A 16,429-nucleotide genomic window follows, 5' to 3' on the forward strand; every position below is an offset into this window, starting at 1 on the left:
TATTTTTTTTCATTTTACATCTCTGAAGGCAGTCCCAAAGACAAATACCTAAGTACACAAAAAAAATTAGTACCAGGCAGACCACAATAAAAGTCATTGATCCTGATTTTGCTAATTCAACAAAATTTAATAATTATTTACATTAAAAAATGGAATGTTGAATGTTGACACAAACCTGACAACAGGAAAATGCAACTTAGGAACCCCATTGAAATACCATGTGATTCTTTTTGATGCTAGAGCAGTGGTTTATCCAAAGGATAGTAAGTACATCTCACCTTCACCTTCCAATATTAGACCCTGAGTGTGTGGAAACCTGCTTTTCAATTCAATTTACACACTGTATTCCAATTCTCTCCCCCCTTCCATCCCTTACATTTTATCACCCTCCCCACCCCCTCTCCCCGAGCCTCAAGAGGTTCTGTGATACACATATTTCTAGTAAATATATTATTAAGTCTGGCGAGATACATTTTGCAGGTAAGATGATTCAATGGGCCAAAGTTATATGTCTAATTACTGGTGGCTATTATTCCCTCTTTTTCCTGTCCTAATTTCTTTCTTTATTCAATTGAAAGGGTTGCACTGTACAGAGCTTCTTGAAGGATTATTCCCACCCAGTGGAACTGGAATCATCTTATTATTGTAGCAGGTAACAAAAGTGCAATAATGTTCAACTCAAACACAAACCAACATACACAAGCAAAAAACAACATAAACAAGCAACTTGTTATGTTTATTAAAAAAAGGATTTATTCAAAAATGTAAAAGTAAGTCAACCTGGCCTTAGGTAATCTGTTTGTCCTCTGGTAAATGTTGAATTATTTCTGTTCCATTTTTACTCCATCAGTTGCTCAAAAAGTACTGATGCATGGAAGAGGTTGCTCACATGCCAATCCCCTCCGTCATTGTGCATTCAGATTGTAAGATTTCAAAATGATGGTAAAAAGCTTGGCAACTTGATAGATTACAAGGAGAAAGTTTTTTTTCCGGAACACCATAACTCTTCAGACAAAGGAACCACAGCAACTGATGTCTCATATCAACTGAAAGCTGTTCTTGTCCATGAAGGCACCAAGATTTCCTCTGGTCATTACATTTGTTACTTCAAAAGAGGAGACGAGTGGTATTATTCAAGTGATGCCACTGTCCGCCAGTCTTCAGCTCTGGAAGCCACAAGCCAAGAAGCATACCTCCTTTTCTATGAGAAAGATGACGTTGAAGACGTGCAAGAGGTTAGACACGTTTCTGCAATGTCGAGCAATTTAAAGGTAAAAAAAAATTGTCAACCCCAAGTGCCCCTTAAGACCCAAAAAGGCAAGATGTTTCCTATCAAGTCTTCTATCCCCCCTGGTTACTACACATCAAAAGCTGGAAAACCTGGAATTTTCAAGACTGCTACTGGAAGTGTATCCTGGAAATATTCCACTTTGGACACAGCATCTATCAGAAAAGCAGAAGGGATTGCCATGGCTGGGGTTGAAATTGTAGGGCATCCTAGAGTTAAAGCATGGGAGCCAACTGATGTTGAGAAGCTCCTTCCAGCTAAACACAAGATCAGTGAAGGAAAACTTTCCAATTTTGTAATGGACTATCTTTTTTTGCTAATAGAAAATCAGTCTCGAGCCAGTAAAGATAATGTTTCTACTGTCAACTCTGATGTCTACAACAACATGACACATTTCTCAATGAATACCTTTTTGAAGCGTAAATATGACTTACTGTATCAGAATCTTCCAACATCTGACACAATCCTGTGCCCTGCACTGCATGGGGATCACTGGTGCCTTGTTGTCATTGAGATGAAACAGAAGAGAATGGTTTACCTTGACTCTTTGTATAATGGTGTTGGTGCCTTAACTGCGTTCACAAGGTTCACTAATTTTTTAGAGTGTGTGTTTGTCAGCCAAAGCAAAGTAATTGATTGGAAAGAATGGCAGTATTATGTAATTCCATCTACTGAAATTGAACAACAATCCAATTCAGTTGACTGTGGTGTCTTTGTTGTGAAATGGGCACAACATATTGCAGAGGGACGGCCACTGGACTTTTCACAGAAGCAAATTAATGACTTCAGATATTCCTTGATCTTGGATATCGCCAATGGTGGCCCCCTTTGCAACATGTCCACAGAACCAGATCATCATTCGGTGGAATGTTATGGTCTCTCCAAAGACAGTGTAATAGACACCAATCCCTCTTGCACAAGTCTGAAAGGAAAGGCACAAAAGACACATTACCCATCAGATTCTGATTCTGACTTTGAAAGTCCTAAAAAACGACCCAAAAAAGATCCTGAGTCAAATTCCCATATTACCCCCTGTAATACAACAGCAAGCCACATAGATGACCACACATATGCCAAAGATGCAGATCAAGCTGATTCTAGTAGAAGCCATCAGATTCCACAGTCTGTTCAAAAAGTATTGCCAACTGGTTATCAATACAGCTGCCATGAATTCAGAGAAATTCCATCACAAAACTTTACAGGTGCACCGCAAGAAAACTTCTATGTAAAATTGTCCGTAAGTAACATCACAACCAAGGAAGATGTTGACCAGTGGCTGCAGCAATTTACAACATCTTCAAATATTAAATACAATGCACAGGGTGGTTACAAGCGAAAGGGGGTAAAAGTCATTTATGCACGATGGTACATTTGTCAGTGTAAACGCAAGAAATTAACAAAAAAGCAAGTGGCAGCAAAGGAGGCTGCACTGCAAAGAAAAGAAAAGAGGCACAGGACACACAAAGACAACAGTGACAAGGAAGGATGCAAGTTGCACTTGCTATCAAAAGCAAGGGAAAAGAAAACAGATTGTGCGAGCAAAATGTCCATTAGAATTAACAGAAAAAAAAGTACCGGTATGCCATTTCTGTGTGAAATAGAGCTTTGGTGGAACCACAATCACAGTGTGGATTGCTTTCATTTAACTTCATTTTGCCCTATTTTGCCAGCAACCAAAGAAACATTTTTTGCTTATTTTGAAGAGGGTATGAGTGCCTCAGAAGCATTTCATCATCATGAAACCCTGTTGATGAAGGATCCAGTAACTCTCATGCTACTGGCCGATCGGAGAATGTGCCCTTCTCTGAGAGACGTTAACAATTTACATGACAAATGGCTGGTTGAAAAGAAGGGTCCATCGAATGGATCTGCAATGTTTGATCGCCTGGAAGAAATTGTTGATGACTACAACAAGAATAATGCAGATAAGGGAGGCAAGTGTTACTTGCAAAGGGTTAATGGAAATGGTCCAGACAAACAAGATCTCATCTTATCCATATGCACCCCTTTGATGTCACGTGTACATGAAACTAGGCAAGCTGGTGAGATGGCCTTTATGGACTCGTCAGGGAGCCTTGATCGATACAACAACCCTGTCTTCTTTATGTGCACTCATCATCCGTGTGGAGCATTACCTCTTGGAGTCTGGGTAACATCAAGCCAATCACAGCCATGTCTTGAAAACTGTCTGGAAAAATTGAAATTCATTCTGCCAAGTCATGCTTTCGGTGGTAAAGGTCCCCAAAAAGGACCTGAAATTTTCATGACAGATGATGACACTGGCCAGAGACAAGCTCTTAGAGTCCACTGGCAACAGGCAACACTCCTGCTGTGCATTTTTCACTTTTTGCAAGCAACATGGAGATGGCTACTGGACTCCAAACACTCCATTTTAAAGGATGACAGACAACACTTGATGTCCATAATGCAGGACCTTGTGTTTGCCAAAACCCAACAAGAATTTGAAGAGATTGTGCAGCTTTTTCCATCAGACACTGTATTACAGAAATATTCCCCATACAAAGAATATTTAAACAAGGCCATAGATAGAAGGAAGGAATGGGCACTTTCTTACAGAGGAAATCTGAGAACACGAGGCAATAATACAGACAACTACACAGAGTCTATGATCTTTGTTTTTAAATGTGTAGTGTTAAGAAGAATGAGAGCTTACAACCTTATTGAGTTATTTAAATTTATCACAGAAGACTTAGAAATGTACTTTCAACGAAAACTCCTTTCCTTGGCTTTTGGTAAACCACAAAATCTACACCTTGCATCACGTTGTTTTGGGAGATCAGCTAGCTCTGTTAGTCAAAGCACAATAACCATAGATGAAAAAAATCCAAGCAAATTCCATGTGCCCAGCAGGGAGGACAACAACATCATATACACTGTTGACTGTACAATAGGAACCTGTACATGCCCACAGGGAACAAGTGGAAATGCCTGCCCCCACCAAGCAGCTGTGGCATTGAAATTTGGAATAAGCAACATAAACTTTGTTCCTCAAACAGCAAAGGAGAGATTCAACCTTGCTATTCTTGCTGTTGGGAATAACAACAATTTCAGTGTCACTCAGTTTGTAAGCCTTCACCAAAAAGAAATTGAAAGCAGTCCTCACTTCTACAAAGACCAAGACAAGGATCATGATGAACAGCAAGTAATATTACCTTCAATGCCTGCTGACTCACAAGAAAGTATTAGCACAGAAACCAATGACAACTGCATCAGTTCACAAACAGATGCCAATTTGCCAGATGCTGAGTTATCAGTTGACCAAATAATAAAGCTTCACCAACAAGTCTCCCAAGATATTGAGTACAAGCTTAGAACAAGTGATACTAACTTCAGGCTCTGCTATTATAAATACCTGACTTTGTATAGGAAAATCATTTCAAAGTGTAGGGGACAAGCACCAGTTGCTTCACTTGCTACTGCCTATGCACAGTTTGGAAAAGATAGGGGTGGAAATTATTTGCCAGTCTTGCATAACAACTCAAGAATTAAAGTACAACCAACAGCTATTTCCAGAAGGAAATCTGGCATAAAATCTACAAGTGCACAACCAAGTGGTCGTCGTCCCATGTTATCAAACAGTAGCAAAGATGCCAACATGAAAGTTAGAAAAACATTCAACAGTCAAAAAAGAAAGAGAAACCTTGCCCAAAACATCAAGAAAAACTTACCTAATGCTGGTCCTAAAAGATAGAGCAATCTCTGAAAGAAGTTCTGAATCCACTGTGTTAGAGGAGGCAAAAAACATAGAAATGGCTTAGCATTAATACGGTCATGTGTAGAACTTTTTTCCCTTGCAATTAACTTTGATTATTGAAACAATTACAATAATATCCATAACACAGATGGAGGACTCCATGTAGGTTCATTGTAACTTGGCAACAATAAATTGTTATTCACAAGAGTGAAAAATCACTAATGTCATGTTAGATTACTGATGTCAGATCTGTTTTGAAGTTAGACCATATCAGGGACCAGGGAGCATGTTAGAGGTGCAAGCTCTTCCCCTTCCCAGTGCCACTACTGGAAAGTTTTGACATTTTTGAGATTCTGACAACACCAAGAACACATTTATTTCTAACAGTTCGGAGATTTTATCAAATTATTATGACCATTCGGTCAGTTTTCTGCACAAAAAACGTACATTTAACAGAATAAATTGTGTTTGCTTTATAACACAAATATTATAAGCACTAAATTTTATTGTAAATGTAATATTTCAAAAAATCCTGATGAAGTTGTTCGTGGGGGCTCTACTCTTCACCCAGCCCCATAGCTTCCTGGTCCCTGAGTATTCAACATAGAACTCTGGAAAAAGCTTAACCTTAGTAACAGATACAAAAAGTGTGTTTGGCAAGCCATTTTAACTCCTGTCATTGGCAAGATGAGTCCCAGAAGCACATTTCTAGGTAGGCCTCAGTAAAAATAGTAGTTGCATTTCCTAGGGTTAGGGTTAGGGTTATATATGTTGTGGTTCAATTTTATTCTTGGTTTCAATTCTATTCCCCTTTGTTTTGAGGTATGTACGTATGATAATGAGTTGTAAAACAAAAGGACATAAAATTTTAAACCAAGGATGAAATTGAACCACAACATATAAATACATGCATACACAATCTTTATTTAAACACGATAGCTTTTTTTTTTGGGGGGGGGGGGGATAATAATATGATGTAATTATATCTGTTCAATATAACAAAGTTAATGATGTTGTTGTTGTTATATGCGTTGTTGTTATAGTTTTTAAAGCTCTTAAAGCTTATGGGGTCGTGTATATCACCTCAAATTAAATTTCAACTCCAATCTATACAGATGCCGATAATTTTTCAACAGTGATTGAAATCAGCTTGTCTTAGTTTGTCAGGATCAAGGTTATACAACAGCAGAAAAAACAACTAAAGTCTAATTTCGTAGAACTTAGAAGTTTATTATTATATTTTAAGCTTATTTCATGCTTAAAAGGGGTTGGACAATGCACATTGTAAATTTATCAAGCAAAAAGAGAAGATAAAAAATATTAAAACAAATATTAAAACACTGACTGCGGCTTACCTTTCGGTATTAAATGTAAAAGTTTCCAGCTTTACTGCAATAAGACTTCGGCTGCCAGCTAAACTTGACATTGCATACACATGGCTCAGAAAGGATTGGAAACTAAATGGGAAGGCTTGGTTACTATTCTAAGCTTAGTTTCCAAGCTCTCAAGGAAGTGATCCCAAAAAAAATTTTTGCAAACGGCTGTGTAGCAGACTGGCACACGTACACAGATCGAAAAGCCTGGTCAGAGGTAACTTGAGGCGACTCATTGTCATTGGATGCAACAACAATCACATTGTATATTATCGACCATTATTAAACTGTCACAAAATGACCCACAATGGTTTAATCATTTACCGTTCTGTCTCAAGACTTCTAAATATTAACTTTTAATGACCTTTATGTCCTACTGTGTTTTGTTTTGCGTATTGTATCGAAAGGAAAGCGCAAATAAACGGCTGAAACGGTACCGTAATACCGTGAACAATCTTATTTCACCGAATACCGTCAGCCAAAATGATGAAAAACCGCATACCGCAGAGCTAGATGATACCGCAATACCGCACGTTAAAATCAAAATTACCGAAATACCGCACGAAAAAAAGCCCAATACCGCAATACCGTAAACCCCCATGTCCCCCTCATTTTTGAAACAGAGTTCACCGGCACTTTAGCGAACGATCACTTTGATGATTTATACGGTGCTGCTTTACATCTACCAATGTGCAATCGTGTAGAGAAGGAAGAAAAAGTTCTTTAAGCTGTAGTTTTTGATGAGCTGTTCGGAGAAGGTAGCCTTTTATGATGGTTTGAGGCAGAGGCTGATTTTCTTCGGACATTTTTTTGTAAATTTTTTGACTGTCATTATGTGCTGGCATCTTAATTTGCCCTTTAATAAATGCGTAACGCCGACAAGATTAGCACTTTCTCATAGAGTAAAAAAAATGTTGAACAATGCTAAAATTCAAAACATGTCTGATTTAAATCAATGAATTAAAAAGTCTCTAATTACTTTCTGCTTTTACTGCTATTTCTGTTAACAAGTTTTGCCGATGGAGTTCCTACTAAGTTCTAATCTCTCAGTCAACCATATCAATTCATTCTGACATAGGAAGGCTACGTCACTTTCATTATTTCGGGAATGTTTTTAATCTAGCAATGTGTTCAGTTGATAATCCTAACATTATTTCCCTTTGAGAGGGTAGATATAGCTAGATATATCGAAACCTGCTCGTAGAAATTTTAGGCTTTAGACAGTAGAGCTTACGCAAACTAAACTTTTTCCGCCTTTGTTTCTATAACCACTTAAGTTGTTTATTTGTGTCATAACTTACTTAGCACAAGTAGCCCTTACTGACCGGGGAAAAGAAATGCCAACTGCTAGGAGTAAAATTCAATTCAATTTCTGTACTCAAATAAACTGAAAAAGAAAATCGATCATAACTGATAAAATTGTTTCTTTAGAAAATTTGCCTGTGGAGTTGGTAGCGTACTTTTACTGCCTCGCACTGAAGCGGAAACTTCCTCCACTTTAGAAAAGTAAATAACAAAGTTTTAAAACAGAGGGACTGACTACTGGCAAGTATAACATCTATTTGGGCTGGTTAAAAAAACGGAGATTAAACGGTGTTTTAACATAAATTGGCGCCTTAATTATTTTCAACTTTGCCTAGGATGATTAGTGATGTAAGCTCAGTAAATGTTTTCTGGTGCGCTAGTATTAATTTACTACAATAGATTAGTTGTCCCGTATTGACGGGAGCGGCCATTTCTTCATCATCATTGGAGTCAAGTAAAATGCTATCCGTTTGTGGGCAAAGAATAATTAATTGGGTATTTGTCCGGCCAACTAGGCTTGACGCAGTTACAGCCCTCAACTCAAAACAAGCCAGTTACTATAAATAGGTTTCTAAAATACGCTTATTTTTTCTACTGTTATCTAAGCTACTCACTTTGTTTAAGTAACTGTCCCCTCAAGTCTTTATGCAATTTCGTCTTAGCTGATATCACCAATTCTAATCAGAACCCTCATACAGTGATAAACTGGCACAATTACCGGAACTGAACACGTATCTTCTTTGTAGCGAAATGACAAGCAGACTCTGAAGGAAAACATAGTAAGTATCCACTGCTTTTTACTCTTCCATCAATCAAAATTAGAACGACCAATAAAATCGACCAAGAAGAAACAATGGATTAAAATCTACCAATCATTTTTCACTGTTCTGTCAATCATTGTAGCGGTTCTTTTAGAAAATGAATCTCCTTAGCCTCCAGGCTTGTCTTGGTAAGACCTTAAACCTACAGGTCTTATTTGACTGCTGCCAAAAGTTTTCCTTGTCTCATTTGGTTTTATTAATATTTCAATACATTATGAGAAGTAAGAAAACAGTATGCTTTAATTTTCTTATGGATGAATTGATAAATGGTATAAAGCTAAGCGTGCAGTGGTTTTCAGTGGTGTGCAATTAAGTACAATTATGGTTCATAAGTTCCATAGCCTGAGGCTTTTAGAGTTATTCGGCTGCGCGTTTATCACGAACTCCCACGAATGAAGGTTATACTGATGGATAATGCCACTAACTATTCTTAGAAAAATTTCCTTTGGAGGTGAGAAAATCTTTGAATACATCTTTAGAAAGAGATATGGTTGGTTTTCGGATTTTCGCATGTTTGACTCACTTCTGTCAAGGAGGGTTTTGTGATAGAAGTCAGATACAGCACTACACAAGTGCATACGAAAAAATGAAATGTAAATATGAAAACGAAAACTGTAAGTTTCAGTCTAGTTGCAACTGAGTTTCCATCTGGTCTTCAAAATTATTGAAAAAAAAAGTTCTTAATACCTTTAATTGCTTTAAAATGAAGTGTTTGTTTTAATAACTTTTGCTGTTGAGTCTCTAGGGAAATACTGTCTCAGCAAAGCGGAAAGCGCCAATATCAACTCAGTTCAAAGTAGAAACCAGCGCTTTCGTTCAAGACCATTAATTCAAAAAATTAATTCCAGGGTTTTTAAAATTAATGATTTTCAAGATTGGTACCTTTGAATATTCTCCTTTTGAATGCGGTCAGAGTACAAGAAGGTGCCTGCTTTCACCATCAGTTTTGTGCTTCTCGTAGAAGTAGAGCCTTCATGAAATTATTTTTAATAGTATTTAATAGTTACGTTGTTTGGTTGTATCGATAACAACAGGGCACGATAAGGGGTAAAACAAAAGTTGTAGAATGTTAGGGATTAAATTTTGAATTCTTACATCAATAAATTGAAAATAATTTTCGGTGTTAGCTGAGCCGTTTCATGGTCATAAACATTGCCTGTGAAGTTGCTAAGGAAGTTTTACTCTCTCATTGAAGTCATGTTGAAGTGGCAAAGTCAAAGTTTTGAAAAACCTGAAGCGACCAACTTGTGGCGAAGACATCTTAGATCGGTTATTAAGGCAGAACCCAGTCGGTGTTTGACAAAATCGCATTTTTACGACAAAACGTTGATTAATTTGTTATCTGTAACAGTTGCAAGTTCATCCAGTAAAGAAATGTCACGATCGTCTATTATAGTCTCAATCTAAAAATACCTTTTATGAATTGTTTTTGAAACACGACAATGGAATCCGTGCCTTTACTTCGGTGCTGACGCTTATGCGACACATCCAGGTGAACTCAACTTTAGACAAAATCTTAAAAGGTCGGCTTTTGCCATGAGGTTATAGTTGAATTTTTCAGCCCGGCTGCCGGCTCTCTTCTTCGTGCTAACCTGTATTTACTGAATATGCTTGTTTGCTTCGTAACTGGGCACGATTAGCACTTTCTCATGAGGAAGAGAAATGCTGTATTCAAATAAACTGAGTTATAAAGTTATGAGTGAGTTGGGTTTTTTTTTTTTTGGAAATTGGCCCAAGGAATGGCTTGGGGAAAAATCTCTTTGAAACTAAGTCTAATTTTAAAATTGAAGAGACAGACTTCTGGCAGACATTTTGGGCCGGTTATAAAATCCGAGCTTCGATGGCATGTTTAATCGTGCTCTAATTATAAAATATTAACTTTAATCCATTTACGGCCGCACCGGCCAAAACCGGCCGAACAAGACTACACTGCTTGCTTTAAAACATTACAACTTTCTCAATCGCGCGAACACTGCCTTAACTGTCAGTTGGGTAGTTTCCATATGAAAAACATAACTCTGAATACCTTTCAGATGCTTGGTTTTACATTGAACTGTAGCCATTTAGAAATTTTCCTTTTTTGAGTTGCTAGGGAAGTCTTATTGCCTCATTGAAGCGGAAACCACCATACCCTCTTCCTCAATTTAATTCTCCGGGTATTGATCCGACCAACTGAACTACAGATGAAGCTCCATACATATAAACAGGTTTCTAAGATAGCCGTACACTTATTTTTTACCGTCATCTAAGTTAGAAGTTGTTTAAATATCCGACCCCTCAGTCTTCATGCAATTTCGTCTTAGCTGCTATCACCAATTCCCATTTAAAGTATCATACAGTGATAAAATCGCGTACATTACCAGAACTGAAATAGAATGCAGAATGCTAAAATTCAAAACATCTGTCTGAGTCAAATCAGTTAGTTTAATAAAAAAATCTCTCGTTTTACTGTTGTTTCTGTTAACAAATTTTGCCGATTGAGTTCCTAGAAAAGTTCTACTCTCTCAGTCAACCAATATCAATTCATTCTGACATAGAAAGATCACCTCACTTTGATCATTTCGGGAATGTTTTGAATCTAGCAATGTGTTCCTAAAATTTCCCTTTGAGAGAATCGATATAGCTAGATATATCGAAACCTGCTAGTAGAAATTTTAGGCTTTAGTAAGCTTACGCAAACTGAACATTTTCCGCCTTTATTTTTATAACCACTTAAGTTGTTTGTTTGCATCATAACTTACTCGGCACGAGTAGCACGTATTCACCGGGGAAAAATGTTGTCCAAAGTTAAGAGTAAAATTAAATTCAATTTCCGTATTCAAATAAAATGAAAAAAGAAAATCGGTTGTAACTAAATTGTTTCTTTAGGAACTTTTCCTATGGAATTTCTGGAGTAGTTTTTCTGATTCTCACTAAAGCGGAAACCACTCCTTCAGAAAAGTAAAGAGTGTTTTACAACAGAGGGCTGACTATTGGCAAAAACATCTATTTGGGTCGGTTTTAAAAACAGAGCTTAAATGGTGTTTTAAAATTAAATGGCGATCTAAATTATTTTTTGCTTTGCGATGCCTTCCGTACCCTGATTAGTTGTGTAAGCTAAATTTTGTCTCGTGCGCAAGAGTATAAACTAACTACATTAGTTTACCGTCCCGTATTGACGGGATCAGCTATCTGTTCATTATCATTGGAGTCAAGTGAAGTTCTATCTGTTTGTAGGCAAAAAATTGGTACCCTCTTCCACAGTCTTCCTCACTGCGCACTGCGCATTGATCCGGCCAACTGGGCTAAATCTTAGCTTGTCGTTCAGAGCCGTCAACTCAAAATAAGCCACTTATAAACAGGTGTCTAAGAAAGTCCGCACTTATTATAACCGACCCCTAGAATGGTCAAGCAATTTCGTCTTATCATCAATTCCCATCAAAACCCTCATACAGTGAGAAAATGGCGTACATTACCTGGACTGAACACTTATCTTCTTTGTAGCAGAATGATAAGCAGAATCCGAAGCATAACATTTTAGTTATTCACTTTTTACTCTTCTGTCAATCACAATTAAAACGACCAGTAGGCAATCAATAAGAAGAAAGTGGATTGAAATCTACCGATCATGTATCACTAAGCTGTCGATCATTGTATCTTTTAGAAAATGAATCTTTGTAGACTAGTTTGTTAGGTAAGCCGTTTACCCTACAGGTTTTAATTGACTGCTCCCAAAAAGCTTTGAATGCTTATTTCCTTCTTTCATTTGGTTTTATATTTTTTTAATACCATATGAAAAGAAAACCTTTGTTTAAATTTTACTTATGGGTGAAGTGATTAATGATATAATGCGTATATAGCACATGAGGTCCAATTATCGGTCACAGGTTCCGTAGCCTGAGGCTTTTGGATCTATTCAGCTGCGCTTTTATCACGAATTATAAAGAATGAAGCTTACACTGACGGATTAGGCCACAAAAATTCGTATAAAACTGTTTCAATTTTCCTTTACAGGCAAGAAAACTTTGAAAAAATCTTTAGAAAGGGATATGTTTGGTTGAGCTGGACAGAGCTTTGTGATAGAAAGCATGTATACACAAGTGCATGATGTAACTGGTCTATACACAGAATAATAATTATTAGCATTACTGAATGCATGCTACTACCGTAGCACTTTGTACGATCGATCGGGTGTTTTTTTACTTGTATTTTGGCTGGATAATTGCTAATTTAAAAACAAACCGGCCTGAACTTTGCTGAGAAATTCAAGCCTTTTAATTCCCGAGTAGGAAAAAACTGGTCTTAGCCAATCGCAAATAAGATTATAAATGTTGAGACTAAAAATTAAATGTAATTTAGTATTTAAATAAACCGGAAAATACTTCTGAATACTTTCGATTTCTTAAAACGATAAGACGTTAAAACGTTAAAACGATAAAACGAGTGTTTGTTTATAAACTTCAAGTTTGTCTGTTGAGTTACTAGACAGGGAAGTTTCACTGTATCAGCGACTTAGCGGAAAGCAACAATATCAACTCAGTTTAAAGTACGTAGAACCCAGCAATTACGTCCAAGACCATTTTCAATTGATAATTCCGGGGTTATTTTGAATTAATCATTGTTAGTATTGGTACCTTTAAATTCTCCTTTTTAATGTATTAGAGTACAAGTAGCTAGGTGTCTGCTTTCACCATTGGTTTTGTGCTGTTTGAAGACGAAATGAAGAATTAGAGTCTGGATTTATTTTTATTGGTATAAGTTAAGTTGTGTACTTGTACCTCTTAACAACTCGGCACGATCAGAGAGAATAGAGAAAGTAAGTAAGAAAGTAAGAGAAAAGTTGCATGTAGAATGTTAGGATTCCAATATTTAATTTCAATTTCTTATACCAATAAATTGAAAACGATTTTCGGTGATAACTGAGCCGTTTGGTCATAAACATTGCCTGTGAAGTTGCTAAGGAAGTTTTACTCCCTCACTCAAGCGGAAACTACCATGATAACAAATTCAATTTTTAAACCTGAAGCGACCGGCTTGTGGCAAAGACAACTTAGATCGGTTATTAAAGCAGACTTAGGTGGTGTTTTACAAAATCGTACTTTACCATAGAATGTTGATTAATTTCTTATATGTACTGACTGCAACCAGTTCATCCTAAACAAACCTCAGGATCGTTTATTATAGCCTCAATCTAAAATTACCTTTTAAGAATTGTTTTTGAAACACGACAATGGAATCCGTGCCTTTACCTTGGTGCTGACGCTTACAGTTTGCGACTCATCCAGGTGAACTCAACTTTAGACAAAATCTTTAAAAGGTCGCACTCGCCATGAGGTCCAGAGCCCGTTTCTTCTTTGTAATAATGCATCAGTCAATTCCACCTGCGCCCAGCCCCCCCCCCCCGGGCAACTGCGGGGCATTTGCCCGCCTTGACAGTCCCGGGGGTGGGGCATTTGCAAATTTTGCACTGTCCGGGGGCCGGGCATTTGCCAACCCCCGGGCCATTCCCGAGCTTTTGACACGCACGCGGTTTCCTATATCAGAATATAACTACAAAGACGGTTTTAATGGGAAAACGCAGATTGGCTCATCTTTCAATGACAGGAATAAATTGTAGAGGGTTGTAAAGGCATGTTCTCGATTTTAAATGTATGTACGCATTTCTTCACTGCAATACGTAGCGAAATTGGAGCTATCGATGTAAATCAACGTTTTTTGGTTATTGAATCTTGTTTTTGTTCATATTATTTGAAGAACATCCTTTCATATTTATAAAACTATTCATAACATATAACTTTACAGGGCTCTATTAATTTTAATGTCAATAATTTTATATCAATACTAAAACCATAAACTGGTGCATGTCGTCGCGGCGTGAAGTCTTAATTAGAATCCTCGCGCTATTACAAAGAAAGACGTTAATTGAAACAAAAAATCGCACATTAAAATGCTTAAAAGGGCACTATTTGACTGTGCGATCACAATGAAAAATGTTGCAGTGTTGACGGAGGACGGGGCATTGGCCCTCTTTTTTCGTCCCCACCCCGGGGGATTTGACAGCTCAAGAGTCCCCACCCCCGGGAATTTGCCATCCAAGGCAAAAAAAATGCTAATGCCCGGGGGTCAGCCCGGGGGGGGGGCTGGGCGCAGGTGGAATTGACTGCTGCATAACCTGCACTAACTGAAACTGCTTGTTCAGTGCTTCGTAACTAGGCTCGATTAGCATGCACTTGCTCATTGGAGAAAAGAAATGTTGACGAATGTTGGGGTAACTTAAATTCAACTTATGTATTCAAGTAACTTAAAACAAAAAAGGTTGTAACTAAGCTGTTTATTTTTAGAAACTTTGCCCGCGGAATGGCACCACTTTAGAAAAGTTAAGGGATTTTAAATTTAAAGGAACTGACTTCTGGGCCTGTTATAGAAACAGAGCTTCGATGGTGTTTAATCGTGCCTTAAATTATTTTTAACTTTAACTACCCAGATGTAAAATAAACTTTGTTTAGTACGCAAGTTTCACTCAACTCTCACTACAATAGATTTACGTCCCGTTTCGCCGGGATCATCCATTTCTTCATTATCAATGGATCAAACGAAGTTCCATCCCTTTGTATGCAAAGAACAAGTATCCTCTTCCGCAGTTAAAAGACCCTAAAAATGAATAAATAAATAAATAAATAACCCTGAATATTGATCAGGCCAACTGGGCTAACACTGAGCTTGTCGTAGTTACAGCCCTTAACTCGAGATAAGCCTATTATAAACAGGTTTCTAAGATAGTCATGCACTTATTTTTCACCGTTATCTAAGTTAAAAGTTGTTTTTAAAAAATAAACGACCGTCGTAGGTCTTCATGCAATTTTGTCTTAGCTGATATCGTCAATTCCCGTCAAAGCCCTGATACAGTTATAAAATGGCGTACATTACCTAAACTGAACACTTATCTTTTTTGTAACAGAATGATAAGCAAGCTCTGAAGCAAAAAATATTAGGTATTCACTTTTGACACTTTTGTCAATCACAATTAGAACGACCAATAAGTAGAATGAATTCTAATCACGAATCACTGTGCTGTCGATCATTGTAGCTGTTTTTTATAAGTAAGACCTTAACCCTTAAACTATCTGAGCAGTATCGTATTCACCCAATGGAAGGCCGGGAATCTGGAAAATTTTTGCTAGGAAATCCGGATCTAGGAAAATTTGATCGTGGAATCAAGAATGCCGGGTTTTGGAATTCGGAATACAACTCAAGGAATCCGAAATCCCACCCGGCAACGAGAGGAATCCAGAATCCAAGTATCACTGACAAAGCGTGGAATCCAGTACTTGAATCGAATTCGTGCATCCACGATGCGGAATGCAGAGTCCAAGACTGTCTTGTATTTCATTATAGGCGAATCGTTTACCGGGTTTTAAATATACAAGTCGACCTTTTAGTGCTAAATTTGCCATAAGCTTTGGAGTTTCCTCGGGTTACTTACGTACTTTTCCTTTTCGCCGTCTGTTTGTCGATTTTGTTTTAGTGATCCGATATATAAAAACGCAGCATTATGGTTCCATTTTCTGTGCACTATTTAGTTTTCGTTGCCTTATAAGGGACCAACCCAGGAGCTCCTGGCCAACTGTTGTACTTCAGAAGGGGGAGGGGAGGTTGGGTGATTTGGTGTAGGCGTGATTTTTTTTTAACCCCTTCATTCACAATGAATTTTTTTTGGAGTATGCGCTTGCATAATATTTAGCACTGGTGAAAGGAGTCAAGCCTATCAGATATTGATAAATATGAAAAAAAGATATTTTTTTAAAAATAAAATTTACCTCATGTTCCAACAGTTGTTTCTGGCATTATTGATATAGGTGCATGTAAGATATTGTTCACAACAACAGATGTGATTACATGTATACATTTGACAAAAAATGTACCATTGGTACATTATTTTTTGTCAAAT

The 16,429-nt window shown here is 37.4% G+C and overlaps 1 long non-coding RNA gene across 1 annotated transcript; it reads right to left on the reverse strand.

Annotated features, from left to right (window-relative positions):
• Positions 1–781: 781 nt before the first annotated feature.
• LOC140953041 (uncharacterized) lies at positions 782–6,427 on the reverse strand. Its single transcript, XR_012167437.1, has 4 exons — positions 6,359–6,427; positions 4,978–5,029; positions 1,723–2,210; positions 782–1,201 (listed from the first exon to the last, which is right to left on the reverse strand). It is a non-coding gene; the product is annotated as an uncharacterized lncRNA (long non-coding RNA).
• Between the last annotated feature and the right edge of the window lie 10,002 nt (positions 6,428–16,429).

The sequence above is a fragment of the Porites lutea genome, chromosome 11 (assembly GCF_958299795.1).
Source record: "Porites lutea chromosome 11, jaPorLute2.1, whole genome shotgun sequence".
Classification (NCBI taxonomy): domain Eukaryota; kingdom Metazoa; phylum Cnidaria; class Anthozoa; order Scleractinia; family Poritidae; genus Porites; species Porites lutea.